Source organism: Capsicum annuum, chromosome 10 (assembly GCF_002878395.1).
Source record: "Capsicum annuum cultivar UCD-10X-F1 chromosome 10, UCD10Xv1.1, whole genome shotgun sequence".
NCBI classification, from domain to species: domain Eukaryota; kingdom Viridiplantae; phylum Streptophyta; class Magnoliopsida; order Solanales; family Solanaceae; genus Capsicum; species Capsicum annuum.
The window spans coordinates 207344864-207367070 of record NC_061120.1 but is presented as its reverse complement, the minus strand read 5'-3'; the positions used below and the strand labels follow the sequence as shown (position 1 = coordinate 207367070).

Here is a 22207-nt window from a genome sequence, read left to right as displayed (position 1 = left end):
CCCATTTTACAGGAGGGTCCTGAACAGAAAGTAAAATCCCATTTTTTAGGAGGGTCCTGAACAGAAAGTAAAATCTCATTTTTCAGGAGGGTCCTGAACAGAAAGTAAATTCCCATTTTTCAGGAGGGTCCTGAACGAAAAGTAAATTCTCAAATATACCTTCTCAACGGTGGCTGAACTTGCTGAAAAGAAATTTCCCCCTATTTCATCAACGATAAATTTTGTCAGTTAAAAACTTAGTAGTGGTTTAGCACTTGGCTCTCCAGACATCTGTTGCATCACTCGCTCCTTTCATCTTTGTTTCAAATCACTGATACATGCCCCTGTCTTGTTGCATCATTGACCCAAACCAGATCCAAAAATGAGTTCTGACACAAACAATGAGTTTCCATTTTACCATGCCTTTGAGATGCACTCTTTTCCAAATCGGAATACTCCTACAAATCCAGCAGCCAGTCGGTTGACATACTTTCTTTGTTTTATGTTGCATTACAATCATATTTATTTCATGTGCTAGTCCTTGGATTTTTCTCATACAATTGGAAAGACTAGTAGCAAGTTTTGAAATCCTTTCTTGCTTGTTTTGACACAGACTTGACTTAAAATATAAAGAAATGATGGTGACTTTTATTTTGATAAATGACATAAACAACAAAAATATGAATATGTAAATGAAAGAAAAGGTCAATGTCCTTTATTAAAAGAGAAAACTTATCTGAATACGGCCACCAACTCCAATGAGTATGACATGCGTTTTGGATTAAGCTGTCTGATCTCCCTAACCAAACTTCCCATTTGTTGTTGAGTCCGTGCCTTTGCCTCAGAGAGCTGCTTCTTAAAACCCATTGGACTCATATATCTCATTAAATTGATGACATTTTAAAATACTTTCACCAATAAATCTCTTTCATTTTCACTTTTCTCTCGAACTCTCCATCACCTTACGGTGCCCATAAGGGTTTTCACCAATAAGATTCTTTTTATTTCTCTCAGCTCCCCATCGCCTTATGGTGCCCGGTAGGGTTTTCACCAGTAAGACTCTCTCATTTTTATTTCTCTTAACTCATTATCACCTTATGGTGCCCACGAGGGTTTTCACTTATAAGACTCTTATTTTTATTTTTTTCCTGATTTCTTATGCTAAGGAAGAGAAGTAATACCCCATAATGTATCATCATATCCATTACATGCTTAGCCTTAAAATTATAAAAGATTAATCTAAAGGACTTTCTTTGGTTATAACTTGGCTTTTGAATAAGGTTAGAAAAGGATGACAAGAGGCTCAAATGGCACTTGAAGTGGGGGTGGGACTTACAACTTTTAGAATCGACTCAAACAACACATTAACTAATGCCCCAGTTTTTGTTGACTGGGTGACTCAAAAATCTTTATTTGGTTGGACCGAGCCCTATATAGAGTAGCCTACGTATCTCACTCCTAAGAGAGGAGAATCAGGTCACACGTAGTTCCATCAGCTTGTTCATTGTTTTGATTTGATTTTTCTCTTTTTTTTTTACTTTTATTTCTTGAACTCTTTATTTTATTCTTATTTTCCTGGATATTTATCTTTGATTCTATTTTGATTATAAAAGAGGGATATGAAAGAAAAATAAAACTAAGCTCAAATGGGATAAACAAAGGATGACACAATGTTGGGATAGCAGAATGAAATGTCTTTATCATACCAATCTTCAAGAAAGCAAGTACTAAACATGCAATAGAACCAACATAGGATAAAATATCATACATAATATCATTTGACCGCATCAGCATTGATATCCATCTCTGTCATTTTGCCTTCAATATCTGTCAAATATAAGGCTCCATTGGGCAACACTTTCTTCACAATAAAGGGACCTTGCCAGTTTGGGGAGAACTTACCTTTCGCTTCATTCTGATGGGAAAGGATACGTTTCAATACCAACTGACCAACTTCAAAATTCCTAGGATGTACCTTTTTGTTATACGATCGAGCCATTCTCTTCTGATACAATTGGCCATGACATACCGACGTCAGTTTTTTTCCATCAATCAAACTCAACTGTTCCAATCGGGTTTTGACCCACTCATCATCATCAATCTCTACTTCAACAATGACTCTAAGAGAGGGAATTTCAACTTTTGCGGGAATGACTGCTTCTATTCCGTACACCAATAAATACGGAGTTGCCCCTGTTGAAGTGTGAATAGTAGTGCGATAACCTAGCAGTGCAAATGGCAACTTCTCATTCCATTGCATAGATCCTTGTACCATTTTTTGCAGTATCTTCTTGATATCCTTATTGGCGGCTTCTACAACGCCATTTTCCTTTGGATGATATGGAGTAGAATTTCGATGCGCGATCTTAAACTATTGACACACTTCTTGCATCAAATGACTATTGAGATTGGCAACATTATCTATGATGATCATCTTTGGAATTCCAAACCTACAAATGATGTTGGTATGAACAAAATCCACCACAGCCTTCTTTGTTACTGACTTGAAAGTTACTGCTTATACCCACTTTGTGAAGTAATCAATGGCCACCAGAATGAATCTATGCCTATTTGATATTTTTGGCTCAATCGGTCCAATCACGTCCATTTCTCAGGCTATGAAAGGCCATGGAGAAACCATTGTGTGCAACTCAGCAGGAGGAGAATGTATCAGATCACCGTGTACCTAACATTGATGACATTTCCAAACAAAATGAATAGAATCCCACTCCATAGTAAGCCAATAATAACCTATTCGAAGTATCTTCTTTGACAAGACATAACCATTCATATGCGGACCACATACTCAGGAGTGTATTTCAACCATGATCGTTGAGGCTTCTTTTACATCCACACACCTCAAAAGTCCCAGATCTGGGGTTCTCTTGTATAAGATTCCCCCACTTAAGAAAAATCCACTAGCCAAGCGTCGAATAGTCCTCTTTTGATCACTGGTGGCATGTGATTGGTATTCTTCTGACTGGATGTATCGCTTGATATCAAAGAACTAAGGTTCGCCATCGAGTTCTTCTTCAACTGCATTATAGTAAGCATGTTGATCACGACTCTATATATTCACTAGATCAATGTAGGCCTTGTCAGGATGTTGGAGTACTGAAGCTAAAGTGGCTAAGGCATCAACAATCTCATTGCGAATTCTTGGAATATGCCAAAACTTTACTAACACAAACCGTTGACATAGATCTTGCAAGCATTATCGATACAGTATGAGCTTTAAATCTCGCATCTCCCATTCACCTTGAATCTGATGGACGAGTAAATCTGAATCCCCCAATACTAATAGTTCTTGGACCCCCATATCAATAGCTAACCTCAAACCTAAAATGCAAGCTTCATATTCTGCCATGTTATTGGTATAATAAAATCAAAGTTGCACTGTTACCGAGAAATGTTTCCCTAATTCAAAGATAAGAACTGCACCTATTTCGACTCCTTTTGTGTTGATAGCTCCCTCGAAGAAAAACTTCCAACCTGGATCAGTATCTGTAATGACTTCATCGACACACAACACTTCTTCATCAGGAAAAAATGTATTTAATGGCTCGTACTCTTCATCGAAGGAATTCTCAGCAAGATGATCTGCCAAGGCTTGGGATTTCACAGCGGTTCGAGTTACATATACAATATCAAACTCGAAAAGCAATATTTGCCACTTTGACAAACAGCCGATCGGTATATGCTTCTAAAAGATATACTTTAAAGGATCCATACGGGAGATGAGATAAGTAGTATAGGCTGAACGATAATGATTCAACTTCTGTGCTACCCAAGTTAGGGCATAACAGGTCCTTTCAAGAAGAGTGTACCTGGCCTCATATGCTGTGAACTTCTTGCTAAGATAATAAATAGCCTGCTCCTTTTTGCCTTTGACATCATGTTGACCCAGGACACAACCAAAAGAATTGTCCATAATCGATAAATATAAGATCAAAGGCCTACCAGGCTCCAGTAGTACCAGCACGGGCGGATTTAAAAGATATCTTTTGATTTTGTTGAACGTTTCCTGACATTCTTCAGTCCACTCTACCGTAACACTCTTTTTCAGCAACTTGAAAATGGGCTCACACGTGGTTGTGAGTTAAGCAAGAAACCTGCTGATGTAGTTGAGCCTGCCAAGCAAACTCATCACCTCCATTTTGTTCTTGGGCGATGAATGATCCTAGATGGCTTTGATCTTTGAAGGGTCTAATTCAATACCCCAACGGCTAACTACAAACCCGAACAGCTTTCCGGATGGAACTCCAAATACATATTTTGTCGGGTTGAGTTTGAGATTATTCCTGTGAAGCCTTTCAAAGAACTTTCTTAGATCTTTAACATAGTAAGCCTAACTCTTTGATTTAATAATCACATCATCTACATAGAATTCAATCTCCTTATGCATCATATTATGAAACATAGTGTTCATGGCTCTCATGTATGTTGCTCCAGCATTATTCAAACCGAACGACATTACTCGATAATGATAAGTTCCCCATGGTGTGATAAAAGATGTTTTATCTGCGTCCTCATCATCCACAATGATCTGGTGGTATCCGGTATAGCAATCCACAAAAAAAACAACTTCATGTTTAGCGCAGTTGTCCAGCAAAATATGGATGTTGGGAAATGGAAAATCATTCTTCGAACCTACTCTGTTCAAATCACGATAATCAACACATACTCGTATTTTACCATCTTTTTTTGGGACAGGTACAATATTGGATAACCATGTAGGATAACGAGCCACTCGAATGACTTTGGCTTCAAGTTGGTTCATGATTTCCTCTTTGATTTTGATACTTACATCAGTTTTAAACTTCCTCAACTTCTACTTCATAGGGGGAGGTAGGATTAGTTGGAAATTTATGAGCCACTAATTCAGTGCTTAAACCAGGCATATCATCATAAGACCATGCAAAAATATCCTTATAATCAATTTATGCTTGGATCATTCCATCTTTTAGCTACGAAAAAACATGTACACTGATTTTAGTTTCCTTAATATCTTCTTAATTCCCTAGATTAATTGGCTCAGTTTCATTCAAATTAGGATTCGGCTTGTCTTCAAACTGTTCTAACTCTTTGATTATTTCTTCTAGCACTTCTTCTTCATCATATTCCCCCTCTTGCTTTATTACATCTTGATTATTTTGGATTTTAAGATCAGGCTGAAAATTCTGCATGCATGCCATGTCATTAGAATCAGCATAAAGAGAACTGTATAAAGAAAAGACAAAAAAAGGAAATATATTAGACATGAAACAAAAGGGACATAGCATTTCATTAAAAAGAAAGATGGGAGAGTTTAAACATAAATGCCAACATAACATAAACAAACTAAAATCTGAATTACAACCCTGAAATAACTCGGATAAATAAAAAAAAAAAAAAACAAACTACCAAAACTCCCTCCTGAGGGGGAGAGGAGTGACTTTCCAATTGTTAAGCCGGACAGCTGGACCTATGAATTGCACGTCTGCCTTATTGGTACCTTCTTCTGCTTCAACTATGTCAACTTCGATCAACAGGTTCTGGAAGTCATCAACCAATTCAGCTTCAAACTCTATAGGTGCCACGACACTGCTCTTGATGAATGACTTACTGAGTAGAGGCACTGGGTGAGGGAGTGACCATATTTCTTTCTTTCTTTCCTTGGCTTTCTTCAGATCTTCAGCTGTAGGTTCAAAACCCAGACCAAAAATGCCCAAGTTCTCCCTCGGACATATGGGATGAACTATACCATGAAGATACACTCCCAAACCCTTTACTGGCTTGAATCCATATTTTAACATTTCATTTATCATCATGACAGAAACGAGAGACAATTGTGGCCCTGGAATAACCTTCCCTTCAAAGATACGATTCACCGACACTATATCAAAAGTTTAATAAACAAATATCTCCTCACATTGTTTGCTTCAATAAGGGAAAGGGGAGAATCTTCGTAGGTGGACAAATTTCCTTTACCATGAATGACCATTTCTTGCTTGTTGTGCTCAAACTTGATCATTTGGTGCAATGTAGATGCAACCGCCTTGGCCTTGTGGATCCACAGTCTTCCCAACAACAGATTGTAGGAGGAGTCGATATTCAATACTTGAAACTCTATAGTGAACTCAACAAGCCCTATAATCAACATTAGTTATATTTCGCCAATAGAGATTGATTTTGCACCATCGAAAGCCCTGATACATACATTGTTGGGCCTGATCCTCTCAACACCAATATTTAACTTTTGCAAGGTGGAAATAGGGTAAATATTTGCGCCAGAACCTCCGTCAATCATGACATGAGTGACGTAGAAATCTTCACACTTTACGATAAAATAAAGACCCCGATTATGCCTTGTACCTTGAACAGGCAATTCATCATCAGAAAAGCTGATCTGATTGACCTCAAAGATTTTTCCAACCATTTTCTCAAGCTAATTTACCGTAATCTCTCTAGGAATATAAGCTTTGTTCAATACCTTCAATATAACATCACGATGTTCCTTAGAATGTAGCAACAAAGATAAGAGAGAAATTTGAGCAGGGGTTTTCTTCAATATAACTCCGAAAATTTCATATTTTTTAAAAATTCTCTGGATTCTTCTTCGGTGACTGGCTTCTTAATAGATAAAGGCCCATTCACAATTAGCTTGGGCTTCCTTAAACCTTCAGGCATGAAGTATCTTCCTAACCGAGTTAGACCCTCAACCTCATCTACTTCTTCCATGACTTCCTTCCCCTGGTAAGTCATCACAGTCCGCTTATAGCTCCAGGGGACCTTTTTCGTATTAACTATCGAAGTTTGGGTCACCGGTTTGATGATAATAGGGACTGCAAGTTCTCCTTTCATCGTCAAGATAGGCTTACTCTAGCTCCTACCATCGTCAACTTAGGTTTATCCTGACTTAAACCAGTAACTGTTCTGCCTCATTTCACCGTGATCATGGGTTTCTGTCTGCTTTCTTCGACTTTATCTTCTCTCATTTTTTCCTGGATCAATGACATTGCTTTTAATGAATCTGCCACATTCACTAATTTATCCTCATTGGTCAGTATTCTGACAATAGGCTTATAACACCTTGACGACTCTTTCCCATCATATATCAATTTTAACATATTGGTTTTAGCATAGGTTGGAAACGAATTCTGGTTAATGTTTGGAACTTCTGAGGCCTGGACCAGAATTTGATTTGCATCAATTAAATCTTGGACAGCTCTCTTCAAATACCAGCATTTCTTGATATCATTCCCCGACATATCAGAAAAATACGCACATCTTAATGAATAATCAAGATTTCTCAAAGGTGGATTCGAAAGCCTTCCTTGAATTGAGCTCAAGACCTTCAACTTCCTCAACCTATCAAACAAACTGGCATACGACTCCCCGAGAGGTGTGAACTAATTCTTGGTTGCCTTCTCTTTCTTATACTCGGGCCTAGGTTGGAAAGTGGGTTTGGAGGGGTTTTGGTAATTTGGAGGAGCTGAAGGACGATTTTGAGGAGCCTGCGCACACCATTGCACGTAAGAAGGGGTTTAAGCATATGGTTGTGAGCTATATACTGGGTACAGGGGTGGTGGAATGGAATATAGTGGGTTTTACGGGGGATAGTAATGATAGGGAGGAATATATGGAGCTTGGGCATAGGTTTGGGTTTGGGGTTGGTGATAGGGGTGAGGCGGTCTTTTGGGATACGAATGGGATCCAACTACAACGGTCACCACTTGCTCTTTCTTTTTTTTACCTCCAAAAGTTCTAGAGCCACCTTGAATTGCTTGGGTGGTGGCCTTTAATGCGGAAAAACTCACAATCCGTCTAGTCTTGATTTCATCCTCTATCATTTCTCTCATTTTTAGGACTTCAATAAATGACTTTCCCATCACCGGAAGTAAATGTTAAAAATAGGTCTCATCCTATGCCTGAATGAAGACCTCTACCAACTTACTCTCTTTCATTGAAGGATTTACCCTTTCGGCCTATTCACGCCATCTTATCGCGTATTCCCGAAAGCCTTCAGTACTTTTCTACTTCATATTGACCAGGGATTTCTCATGAGGAACCAGATTGATGTTATATTGAAAATGTTGCACAAATTCATTAGCTAGGTCATCCCAGTTGTTCCAATTGTCAATATCCTAATCGACAAACCATTCTGAAGCCAAATCGAAAAGACTCTCTCCAAAAAAGCCATAAGCAACTCTTCTCTTCCCTCTGCAGCCCTCAATTGGTTGCAATAATGTCTCAAATGCGCCACGGGATCACCGTGCTCCACGTATTTCTCAAACTTGGGCATTTTAAAACCAAGAGGGAGGTTAATGTCTGGGAACATGCAAATATCTTTATAGGCAACACTTGTATAACCTTCGACTCCCTGCAAATTCCTCATGGCCTATTCTAAACTCTTCAACTTCCGCGCCATGACTTTTTGTTCCTCTGTTGCAACAGGCTTCTCCGTATCAAATAGAAATACAGGTGGCTGAGTGTACCTATATGGTTCATTCATCTTCAAAGTAGGTTCTGGGGCATAATACTGATTATCTAAAACCTTCAATACCGGCTCACTAGCAGACCGAGAGAGTACCATTGTCGGACGCACAGTATAGGCGGGAGCTTCAGGTGGTGATGGAGCCACGAACACAGGCGCTGCCGGTGGCGCTGGCTGAGTCGCGGGCCTTAGTTGAGGAATTGCCAGGGGCACACTAAAAGTGCTAGGGTAATATTGCTGCAGAGTGATTCCTGGTGCATGCTCCAGTGACTCAATGGGAACAGAGAATTGCGCTTGAGAGAACGGTGGGCAATTGGGATGTTCCCAAGATCTTCAGGGAGTAGAGGAGGAGGCATGCCACTAGCCTATGTTCGGTACAAATCTAGCAATTGTTGTCTAAGTCTCAATACCTCATCATTGCGTTCTGAACTTTCTTCCCTGGGATCCTGATCTGGGTCAATGAGTGAATTTTCAATCTCCCTACTAATAGCAAGCTTTGCTTTTGATCTAGTGAAGTACGGGTGACTAGCTAGAGTGCTGCAAACCAACCACTTATCTGAAAGAACATGCTCATCAAAGACAAAACCCGTTAGGATTAGGTCACACAACAAACATGGGAATCACATATGTAAAATTGTCCTAGATTCATGCGCATTTCTACCATCCTTTGAGGGTAGCAAGGTCATTTTAACATCATCCTAATATTTTTCCTACACCCATTTGTTTCTTTACTCTAATCACACCTCTCTCTTTTTTCTCTTCTCTCTTTTTTTCTTTCTTTCGTCATCACTTCTCTCATCTCTCGCGTTAGTCCCTTTTTCATCCTTCTTTTTCTTCTCTCATTATTTTTTTCTTTCTTTTCCTCTCTCGCTGTCTCTCTTTTTATCATTCTTTATGGCTTTTATTTTTCCTTAAAATAAAAGAAAAATAATGAAAAACCAAGAAACGAAATGATTAGATCGAACCCAAAAGTAGGTTGCCTACGTATCATGTTGTATATGAATCAAATCTTGCGTAGTTCGGGAAGCGCATGCATAACTATCACAAAGTTGAAGTTTTTTTTTTGATGAAAAATAAACAAAAGAAAGAACAACGCAACGTCACAATATTTCATAAAAAGACAACTAAAATCGACTTCGAATTTAAGGCAACCTTAACACTAATCAACAAAGACTAAACAACACTCCAGACCCATAGGACAACATGCGTGACATTTCTAATAAAGACCCTAAAGTTAAAACAAACTCGACACGAACTCAACAAAGACACAACAATGCAATGACAGACAAATAAAGGACTTAAACTAAAAGAAGAAGTGCCCCTTCAAATTGCTACATCGCATGACGACCCTGGCTGAGATGGCCCTGTCTGTGAAACTCTTGCCTTACCAGTCAAATTTTGTAACATACCCTGCAATGACACCTTGATATTCGGGAGAAAGCTCCTAGCATGTGTTGCTACCTCTGGGGAGTGCACCTAAAAAGACTGTTCTGATACCCTTCCATAGTTGTGATCAACCCTGATAATTGAAATCTCAACGTCTCTATCTTAGCTCCCGCACTTTCATCCTGACGGTCATCAACTATACATTCTTCATGTATTCTCCCTCTAAGTTGTGTTGGTAACGGCCTACTGACAACCGAGGAATGGATTGTAGACAAATTTTATATCTTGGAGTGTATCCTGGATTATCTAAACCTTCCTTGAGGGTATTCACGCCTGCCATATTGTGTTATCCCAGAGTTGCTCGTATTTAATCTCATCCCTAGCTTGGTCTCTAAAATACTCAACATCCTTTTGGAGGTCCATTATCGGTGGAATATCTTGTAATCTGCCCAACTGACGTATTACCCTAAAAGGAGTGTATGGTCGAGTACAATTAATCCTCAACAGAACTAGAAAGAGTTGCATGCTACATCCGACCAAGATTTTTTTTGGGTGAAGCCAAAAATAAGTCCACAGAACATTGTCATCTTTTCTTGATTCGAGAAATTCAATCCAAGCCTCGACTCCCACTGGCAATGAGAATTTGTCAAAGCGCATTCTTTCTTCCATAGCTTTCACTCGATCGGAGAGGCAACGGTCAATGACATTTGATTTCATCAAAGCCGGAGCATTGCAATGCTCCATCATCCATAGTTGCAACACTAGATTACTTCCTTCAAAGAACTGTATCCCCCCTTTTATTTCAGTTAGGGCCTTATATATCTCTACTAAAATCATAGGTGCTAGAGTAACCTTGCCCCCTTGATCCTTATGAAATAAGGTCATCACTACAGATTGCAATCGAGTATTAATACATCTTTCATCTTATGGAAACACTAAAGTGCCTAAAAAAAGCAAGAACAAAGATTTCAAGACGCTTTTTTTCCCATTTCTTCTTAGTTATATGAAATTCATCCCAAAAAATAATCAAAACCTCCCAATGATCCAAATCGAGCGAACAAGTAATCTAGGGAAATCCATGATTGATTAAGACATCCCAAAAGAATATTCTTACTCTTTAAACCACAATGCTGAAGAAATCTCGAGCCAGTATGATTGCAGGCTCGGATCATCTTTAGACCGATATAAGACAACCGACACAGATTGGATATTTCCGCCAAAATAGGCGTCATCTCACATTTTCCAAACCTAAACACCAAACTACTAGGATCCCAGAAATTTGACGCGCCTCTATCAGATCTGGATGAGGCATAAAACGTAAGAGGGATGTAAGATTACCCAATACTATCTATAGCTCATGCTGCTTTGTGTAGTTGAACGTACCCCACCATTTGACTAGCTTTTTAGGGACCTTAGAAACCATTCGAACTCTAGACCTTGTGGTTGGGTCCATTCTGAAATAACACATAGGCCATTAACTTAAAAAACAATTCAATTAGAGCAAAAGATTCACAACCCTTGGGACTTTGACACAGACATATGTCGAAGGGACAGACCACTTATAACTCCAAATCACCGAACAGTACAGCTAAATGAAATCAACCTACTTGGCAAGGACCAGTTAACAACACTAGATTACGAAAAGAAAGACCCTAGGCTAAGATCAAGACAAATACCAAATATAAGAGATTACCGAACCCACCTAGGGTTGCCTACGTATCCCACTCCGAGGGGAGAGAATCAGGTATGCGTAGTTCGTCCAGATTGGACAATTAATGATTAACTGACAGACTGACCCTAACTTAAGAGACACAACCAAAGACAGACGAATAAAATCTTTTTAGGTTTTTAATTAGACCCTTCAAATAAAATTGACACTAACAATTATGAAGGAAAAATCTTTTTGGCATTTTCGATATATGAAATGTACAAAACTTCTACCAACTTTTTTTTCATTTTCTTTCATAAAAACTCCTAAAAATATTTTTTGAATTTTTTGAATTAATGAATGTTTGCTAAATAAACAAAGAAAAATCATTTTGATGTTTTTGTTTTTGGATAAATGAGTGCGAAAGATAAAGATAAAAAAAATCTTTTTGAATTTTGAAAAACAAAGGCCATAGAACTCTAAAACTAAGAAACTCTTTTTTGACTTTTTTTTCTTTTTTCTTTTTTTTCTTCAACACTTAATATTCTACACACTTTACTTCTATCAATTGCTTTCCCAAAATCAGTCCTTCAAATAACCACGTTACCCTCAGAGATGCAACATTTAGCACGTAGAGATGCCTTAGAGGTGAGTCTCCTACAAAGGGTCGCGTGGGTCTCACTAGGTCTTAATATGATGCAAATAAGTATGTCCTAAAGGCTGACCTACGCTGGGGTTCACTAACAAGGCTATTCAGGGATGCGTATGGACGATAGTGGCTGCGAGAGCTTTCCACCCACTCCATAACACCGACAGCTCCCCCTCCTAAGACAAGGGTGACTCAACTAGAGGTTGTGTACAACACGTGTAGTACAGACTTGTTGCAGAAAGAATGACTCGGGTTATGCACATGATGCCAGATATAAAGCGGTAAGACATAAGGTAAAAGATGTAAACAAAGAGCACGTAGGCACTCAAAAATGATAAAACAATAACACAAAATAACACAAACAATGTCTATACACCTATAATGTCAAACAAAGCCGATACAACTCCAAAAATAAGCTCGAATTCTAAAAAAGATCCCCGGCAGAGTCGTCAGAGTTGTCACACCTCTTTTATAACTCCAAAAGATATAGATTTTAAGTTCGAAAGGGTTTTTGTTATTAAAGTGACAAAAATGAAGATTTTGTTTCGAAAAGGATTATTTACATTTAAACTCAGAGTCGCCATTTGGCATAATTCGGTGTGCCAAGTCACCATTGGAAATCCCTTTTAGAAAAAATGATTTCGACTCTTTTAAACTGATCCGCGAACAGAGATTCTGGTTAAGGAATTCTTTTGACCGAAGGGAAGGTATTAGACACCCCTCGATCCCATGGTTCGACCACAGTCGCTTGGTGGAGCATATCGGCTAATTTGGCACTATGAATGTATAAACTACATAAAACACATAAAAACAAGCAACAAACAAATCAAACAAAGTTCAAAACCAAAATAATGTCCAGTTCGAGTTATACAATCTCAAATAGAAAAATTGCGAAAAATATAAATCCTATTCTATATTACCCCTAGGCTAAACTCCATCCGCCGCCTTGGGCCTTTGTCACGAACGTCCTCTGGGTACAAAATACTTTGGGGCATTCTCCGGCAAATAAACACAAATATATCGAGGCATTCCCCGGACGAATAAATACATCTGAATTAAATAAGATAACTAAAAAAAATTTCAAAACACACATTTAAACATTCAAAGCATTCAATCAACACATCACTCCTGAATTTTTGCCTACCCGAACCTATATTGCCTATTCATTTCAACAAATCATAAATCTATCCCGTTCATGCTTGTTCCAAATTAAACAAAAAGACAACAAACGAAAATTAACCTATATTCAACTTCTATCAATTTCTCAATTCCACCCTTTGCTAGCTTCATTTTTATCAATTACACCAAAATTACTCCAATTCATTTCACATATCGCCGAAATCACGTCGTCAAGCACATAACCATAACATCATAATATCAATAAAATCCAACAATTATGACCACACCGCACATAATCACAACCAATTCAACCAATTAAGATAAAAGAGAACGAGTTAAAGAGATGGACCTCGATAGAACTTGTTTTCCTTGATAATAAAAAAATTCGAGACTGAAATTCTCGAACAAGAACCCCAACGACGAATGAACCAAAATCAGTATAGAGATCCAACCCGAACAGATTAAGAACCAATGGAAAATCTCAAAATAGACGAACCCAGCCCGGTATCAAAAACCCCAAAGCACGATATCGGAATACAAATCACGAACAAACGAGAACTAAAGTCTCCAAAATCTGAGCAATAGCTGAAAACCAGTCCAAACCTTAACTCCGACAAGCTGTGAGGGGAAAAAGCTGATAGAAAAGGTCATATTCCGGCGACGCAGTAACCTGAAACCAAATTTTGTTTCCCCTTTCGATTCTCCCCTCTATCTCTCACTCAATTTCACTCTCTCTTCCTTTTCGATTCTCCAATCTTCCTCAGATCTGTGCGTGTACTGATATGTTGATGGGAGGTCCAAGGTGGATCGGAGATATGATGGTGCATGTGTATGAAATGAAGATGATGATAAAACCCCTTCAATATTGGTTCCTATATCTGTATATGTACTCAATCAAGAAGAAAACCAAAGGGAAAAGTGGGGTTCATCCGTGAGGTTCCCCTTTTGTCAGATGTGTATGTAGTGTCTCCCTCATTCTGATAGTTATGCTCTCACCATCCTCATCCATTTGAATGAAACTGAAGGTATCCAAGTCCGAAAAGATGATACTTGGGTGCCCCTAAAGACCCTCCCAAATGCTTTGACAGTCAATATCGGTGATAGGATGGAGGTAAATATCTCTAAAATTATAAAAACTTTTAGTAGCAATAAATAATAAATATGCACTTTAATAAAGAATGTTTCCATTGAGAAAATTCTAATATTTATCGTTGTCAATCTTTGATCTACAGCTTTGATACAGGGGCAACTCAATAAATATGGTGGCCTAAAACAAAACACCAATGAGGAGCGCCCCTGACATTTTATTACAAAATAATAATAATATGTTATATATAATATCACTTGGAGTCTATTCAATTTTTTAATTTCTCTCTCTATTGTAATTTATATGATATTTTTTTATTTGAGATTCAAACTTTGTCACTTTAACAATGTGCTTAAACATAATTTTTTTAGCTTTTTGAAAATTCAAAACGACACAAATTGAGATAAATAGCGTTTTAGCCTCTTCATTTTGTTCCAAAATAGGTGTTTTGAAGATTAAGGAAAGAATTTGTGTAGTCTTTCAAAAGAATTTAAGTTCTGTGCACCATTAGTGTATAAAATATTCCACACTGTTAGGTAAATTGACTTGCTATTGCTGGTTACTTAATTTTTTCTTTTTCAATTTTTAAGTAAATAATTGGGTAACCTGCAATAGCAGGTTAATTTAACTGATAGTGTAGAATATTTTGTGCACTGACGGTGCCCAAAATTTAAACACAAAAAAACATTAATCTAAAGTTTATTTTACAAAATTAACCTATCAATGATGTCTTGAAACTCGAAATCTAACAATTACTACTTCCTTTAATTATTTAATATTCAGGGTAGTATGGGAAAAGAAGTAATAAAACACTCTTGATTTGTGAAATAAACAACTAATGTGAAACATATTTAAAAAGACATCAAATAAAATGATACGGAGGGATACATGAAATTCTATACAATTAAAGAATTACTTTTTTCTTTAAAACATATAATTAATTGGAAGTAAATTAGTAAAAATATTTTTTATTTTCTAAGAATAAATTTTTTAAAAGGATTTTCTCAAATTAGAAACATCATTTATTTATAAACGACGTTATATACACATATTAAAAGATTTAGAGGCCCCAAAAGTTTGAGGCATAAAGCAACGGCTTTAGTTGCTTTAGGCTAGACCCGGCCTTGCTCTGATATATTCTACCAAGCAACTGTGTTAGGTTCATAAAAGAACCCGACCACAATTTCATTTGACTTCCTTTTCTCTCTATTTGGCTTTGACTTTGTGTCTTCTTCCTCAAAATTGATTTCACTATTAGAACCAGTGTGAGGATTGCATTGATTCTAAACATGTTGAGTAACTGAAATGCTCCGAGGACATGACCCTAGATAGGTAAGAGGATATGGAGGTCGAAGATTATGGTAGAAAGTTAGTAGGTAGTCCAGTATTGTCGAGTTTTTTATTATTATTAGTATTGTTATTACTCTCCTACTATCTTATTCTTCAATCTTATTATCGCCTATTGTTATTATTTCCTTTTCTCCGCTATTTTCTATGGGGTTTCTTCACTACTGTATTTTCTTTTCTAATAGATTTTTGTCGTGGTCTACTTGAGTTGATGGTCTTATTATAACCAATCTCTCTCTACCTTCATATGTACACACTATCCTTCTGAGATCTTATTTTTGAGATTACACATGGTTTGTTATTGTTGTTGTTATTAAATTAGGTTAAACTTGCTCGCTTCGAAAAATTGGAGCTAAAATAAAATTCGAATTAGCTCAAAGACATTCATTTCATGAAGATAGAGGCTGAGGATGACCAATCCTAGGTAGCATTTGATAGTGCTCTACATCGTTCAATATGAGCTTTTTTTTTTCAAGTTACTCTTGCTATTATAATTTTAAGATTCATTGTTTGATGGTTGTATGCATGCAATAAAGAAGGAAGCTACATGACAAGTTGTCACGTATTTTCATTTAGACATCATAATTGAAGTTGTTAGTACGTTTTATTTGTTTAATGAGGAATTTATTCATTAAACATAATTAAGAGTCATTACATAAATGTCCGTTACAAGTTCACATCATTCATCTATGAATTTCTCCAAATTATAATCTTATTTGACAAATATTTAGGTAAATGTACATTTAGTACAAGTACTTATTACCAGTGTTGTCTAAAGCCGAAAAGCACAAAAAATTTGTAAGGTCCATTGGGCCTTTAAGTGCAAAGCGAAGTGGCAAAATTATTTTGTATATACTTATTAAATTGTTTATTGCAAGTTATAGCAGTACTTTTAGATAATTATTAAATTATGAAATTAATTGCAAGTTGTAGAAATTTTTAAAAAATTAATTTTATTTTTAAAAAATCGTTTTAACAGATTTTATTAATCTAATTATCTCCTATTTTTAGTGTTTAATATTCTATCTCTTCTCATAATTTTTTGTGTGTATCTCTTTCCTCTCCTCAATAACGGTTTATATATATATATATATATAATTTGTAGGCTTAAATTTAGGGATTTACAATTATGATTAATTAAATACACATTTGTTACCTTTTCAAAAAAGTTACAATTATCCAAGTAATACGCATTTGTATTTGAATTTATAGAAAAAATATTTAATTATTTTTTATATTGTTTGTGGAGAGGATTTATGTGTGTAAGAGGATATGACAGAAAGCAGAGGGCACCCAGACCCCGCCCTGATCGATTCCATTCAGGATATGAAAGTAAAATACAGTGAATTCTGATGATAAGCATTTAGAGGTGATCAATTTCATTTTCTCATTCTTTCACTATTTAGATTACGTGACAGTGTTTGCTTGTTGTAGTTATTCCATATCTATGAGTTGAAATAAATTATCAAGAAAAAAAATGTAAGAAATGGATGTATATAAATTATTTTACTTATTTTTTTTTTAAATCAGTTTAAAATCAAGTAAAATTAGTGTACTGATTGTGTGTGAAATACGATATCTAACCAGTTTGATATGTTTTTATTTCTTGGGATCTAAAATTTGTATAAGAACTGACGTATTTCATTTAAAAAAAAAAAATTATATGTTAGTATGTTAGAATTTTGGACATATTTTAATGTATGAACTGTATATAAAATGGTACTGAAATGAGGAATAATATAATTAATCAGTTTATATATTCATCTCATTTACTAAATGGTATTTTTTATCGGAGTCCCAATGTATCTAATTCGTATTAAAATTACAATAAAAAATATTATGATTTTTATGTAAATTTATTGGAAAACTAGATTTATACCCAACACAAATTTTTTATGTTTATTACATTTCATATAGTTTTTCTAAGGAAGTTTAAACCATGTTATATACTAATATCATACACAAAATAATTTTTTATTTTTGAATTTTTGATCTATGAAATTGATATGTGAAATGATATACAAGAATAATGCATACTTATTAATGTTTTTAGTGAATGAAAATGATATTGAAATAAACATCAAAGATCCGGATAATATCTTTTTCGATGTTGCAATCACAATATGTAAATTTGTCTTTTAATGAAATTTTTGCAGTGATTTTGATAAACTTAAACTAGTAACATGATTAAAGTGGCACAATAGTAGCAGAAGTTAAGAAATTAAGATTGAGTACTAAGGAGCATATATTATTGCCTACAAAATTTTAGGCACCAAATATTGAAAAGGCGAGGTAAGAGATTTTACAACTTACCACTATTAATACTTTGATTTGATGTTCTGATAATTTAGCTGGTTCATCTTTTCCAATACCCTCAACTTCAATCAACACATCCAATAAATCTTTCCTCTCCTCCTCACCCTTCTTTCGTTCTCCCTCGCGTTCCTTCAAAAATATAGAAGCGATCTCCATCGCCTTTCCCATGTCGCGCACCATCTTCTTCCTCAATTTTTGCAAATCAAATCTTCTAAGAAATGGAAATATTTCAGAAACATTAGCAGTACCTGACCACTCCATGATTCCCATCATGGCGTTGAAGAACTCTGAGGCCTCTTTGGAGTCTGGATCAGCCAAGTCTTTCGACATAATCAAATTCCCTAGCATATTAAATGATGCTAGGAACACGAATCGCGTTACCTCAATCCCACTTCCTTTTTCATCAGAATTCGCTGCTTTCTCTATCCATTTTTACATATTATCCACACATTTTCGCCTTACTGGCACTGTTTCAATGATCTTTTTGTGTCCAAACATTTCCACAGTACATATCCGCCTTTGAAAGCGCCAAAGCGAGCCATATCGGTTTAGAGTCAAGGACCCTTGATAGTAATTGTGTGCTGAATCTACATCGATTATTGGTCGATCCGCGAAGGAAATATCATGGTTCTTGAATAACTCTGCAGCAACCTGAACTGTTTGAACTACCATAATGTTAATAGAAGGGCCTACTTTGAACCACAAAACAGGACCATATTGCTGTTTTAGACATGCCATTTTTTTGTATGGCTCATTTCCTAGTTGAAACATGTTACCAAAAATTGGTAATCCTGGTGGTCCTGGAGGTAATTTGTAGGAACATTTAGTAGTCTTTTTCTTAGAAAAAAATAGGATGAAAGCTGGTAACAACATGATTGCGGAGAAAATCAGATAGCTCCATTCCCATTCCCATTCCATCTCTCTATTTTTTTTTTTTTGGGGTGAGTTGTTGGTTTTCTATAAAATATGTGATGGAAGATCTTATTTATAATATGTTAATAATGCTACCCATTACCTCATAACCCTTTCACTTGTCATTATTTATAAAGTGCACACCTAAATTGTTTCTGTCCTAGTTACCCTCTTGAACTTGGTGATTTGATAACCTTACCTCATGCACAAGCGGACACTAAGTCAAGGCAAGTATGTGCATGCAATAGTACTTTTGAAGGAGGGAAAAAGACATTAAAATTATTCTAAATCATAGTCGAAAAACTGAAGACGCTTTTATACCATTTCAGCGACTTAATATACATGTACTACGTAAATATAATTTATTATCATCCTACAAGTTGATCTGTCACAAAAAATGAAACAAAACTTTTTAAAAAAAGGCATGTTGTTTAACTTTTTTTAGCAAAATACAGATATTTAAATTTTTACCCACCCCCTTCCTTCCTTCCTTCCTTCTTCTTTGCAACCCCCTCTCTTGCAAATTTTGTCAATATTTTTCTGCCCATTTGTTTTGCACTTTATCATTCCCGTAATAGTAGCTACATTTTTACTAAGCATTATTTGTTATTTTTTCTTCACTTTTTTTCTTATTGTCTTTCTCCATTTCTTTTCTTTTTTTGCTCTTTGTGCTTCTTCATTTTTACGAGAGTACTACCATTTCATTTTCATAATTCCTTAATTAATTTTTAAAATTAGGCTTCAGATCTTGTTGGGTTCTAAGTGATGAAGGTGAATGAATAATGAAGGAAAAGTAAAAATGTGATGAGTTTACTTTATAGAAGAGTGTTAGAAAAGAACCTTTTTATGTTTAAATTAAGTAGCATTCTTTCACGTGGATAGTGAAGCAAAACGAAGGCAAGTCTCGCATCGTCGTCGCTCGACTTCGGCTTTGGATTTAGATTTGGATTTGAGAAAATGATCTTGAGATAATCTTTTTAGACAAAATTCATTTAAAACTTGAGAATTAGTGATTTTTTAATTTCAAAATCTAAGAGAAAAATTTTCTCCATTTACAAACGCACACAAATATATACGGAAGTTGAGGCACTGTTTGAAAATAAAAACTAAACCTGCGCGCACCACATGGATATTGCCCTTAATAGAAGGGTCAAACTGTCCTCTTTTTCGTTAATTATTGGATTAAAAAGCATATTTAATATAACATGCATATTGTGTTGAAAGTGTGTGACCATCTCATTTAAAAAATTAAGCATTTAGAGAGAGCACACTATTATTATTTATTATATTCTCAACACGTCCCCTCACGTGCGAGCCTCGGTGAGATTTGATCTCAGGACCTCTGCCTGCTTTGATACCATATTGGTGTGTGTGACCATCTCATTTAAAAGCTTAAAATTTTAGAGAGCATACTTTTATTATTTAATTAGTTTATCAACATATTGTGCATGTTAAATTAAAAAAATATTGACTTGAAAATCGAAGTCAACCCAATTTTTAATTTTCCATTTATTTTTAATTAATAATTTATTTTGAAACCTCCAGAAAAATCGTACATTGATAAATTTATTATTGTGCATAACTTATTTAATTAGTTTATCAACATATTGTGCATGTTAAATTAAAAAAATATTGACTTGAAAATCGAAGTCAACCCGATTTTTAATTATCCATTTATTTTTAATTAATAATTTATTTTGAAACCTCCAGAAAAATCGTACATTGATAAATTTATTATTGTGCATAACTTGCAAATTACATATAGGAGATGTTACTCGCGTTACGTAAATTCAATGTAACCAACTCAATAGTAAAGATATTAACATATAGAGTTGATCTTTTACTTTTTTGAGTGCATTGAAAAAGAAATTGTCTAGTTAATTAAGATCATTAAATATATCAACATGTTGGCTGGATAAACAATTAAATAAAGTGAATAATCTGAAAATTGAAGTGATATTTTATTCTGAAAGTATAATTAAATCTATACTGGCATTATTTCAAGTATCATCGGTTAAAATAGAAACTCAAAGAAAATGGATGAATAAAAATGAAGAGAAGTAAGAATCCACACAACGATAACATGCATCTAAACAAGTTGCTTTCATAGCGTGGAGTTGGCCAGTATATTTAATTTCAAAAAAAAAAAAAAAAAATGTATGTTGTTGGGTGCGGTAAAATGTTTGACTGAATATCGCAGTACTCCCTCCTTTTTAAAAAAATTAATTTAGTTGTACGCGTCTCGCGCGTGTACTTCACTTTATTAAGTTTAAACGTTATAATAAATAAGATATTTATTTAAACAATAAAGATGAATACAATAATTAAAATCACCATTTTTATAGAATTTATTTAATTAAACCTAATTTTTACCAAAAAAATTTCTCAAAGCCAATCGACATTCATCTACCATCTGTAAACTGCAACAAAATAATACGATAATAGAGACCATAAAAATAATATAACTAAATCTAACCTTTACACAAAAATTTTCTCAAAGTCGTTGTTGACACCCAATTTTGGCTCTCCTTTTCATAAAATTAATTTCTCGATGCTTAGGATTCTTGAATATTTTTTTCAAATATTTTTTTTAATTATTTTTTTAACATTAACAGTTTGAAAATGATATTTTTCTTATCCTTGCTATTAAAAATACTAATAACACATCTTATAAATTCACTCGGAGAAAAATAAAATAATAATAAAGTATATAATTTTTGTAAAAATATCATTTAATGTATTAATAAAATTCTTGCTATTTTATTATATCTTTTTAAATTTACTTTATTTTATTTTATTTCGAGTTATAGCTAAATGTATGTACAATCACGTGTGTATATATATATATATATATACTAGTTTAGGTGTACGCATCTTGTGCGTATACTTCACTTTAATGAGTTCAAACATTACAAAATAGGATATTTGTGTTAAATAATAAAGATGAATATAATGATTAAATTTAATATCTTTTGAGTATCTAAACAATAACAAAATAATACGATAATAGAGACATCAAAATAATAAAAATAAACCTAAACTTTATATAAAAAAATTCCTCAAAAAAAAATTTCATAGCCGACCCACATTCATCTAGCATTTGTAAATTAAAATAAAATAATAAGATAATAAAGATATCAAAACAATACAATTAAACCTAACCTTTATACAAGAAATTCTTCAAAGTCAACCGACATTCATCTACGACCTGTATACCATAAAAAAAATAATATAATAGTGATCACAAAGCTTTGATTTTTATCCAATTAATTCTTGTCTGAGCGAAAA

General features: G+C 35.0%; 1 pseudogene; it reads right to left on the bottom strand.

Moving 5' to 3' along the window:
* Window positions 1–19153, bottom strand: part of LOC107843624 — a 67195-nt pseudogene extending 48042 nt beyond the window's left edge.
* Between the last annotated feature and the right edge of the window lie 3054 nt (window positions 19154–22207).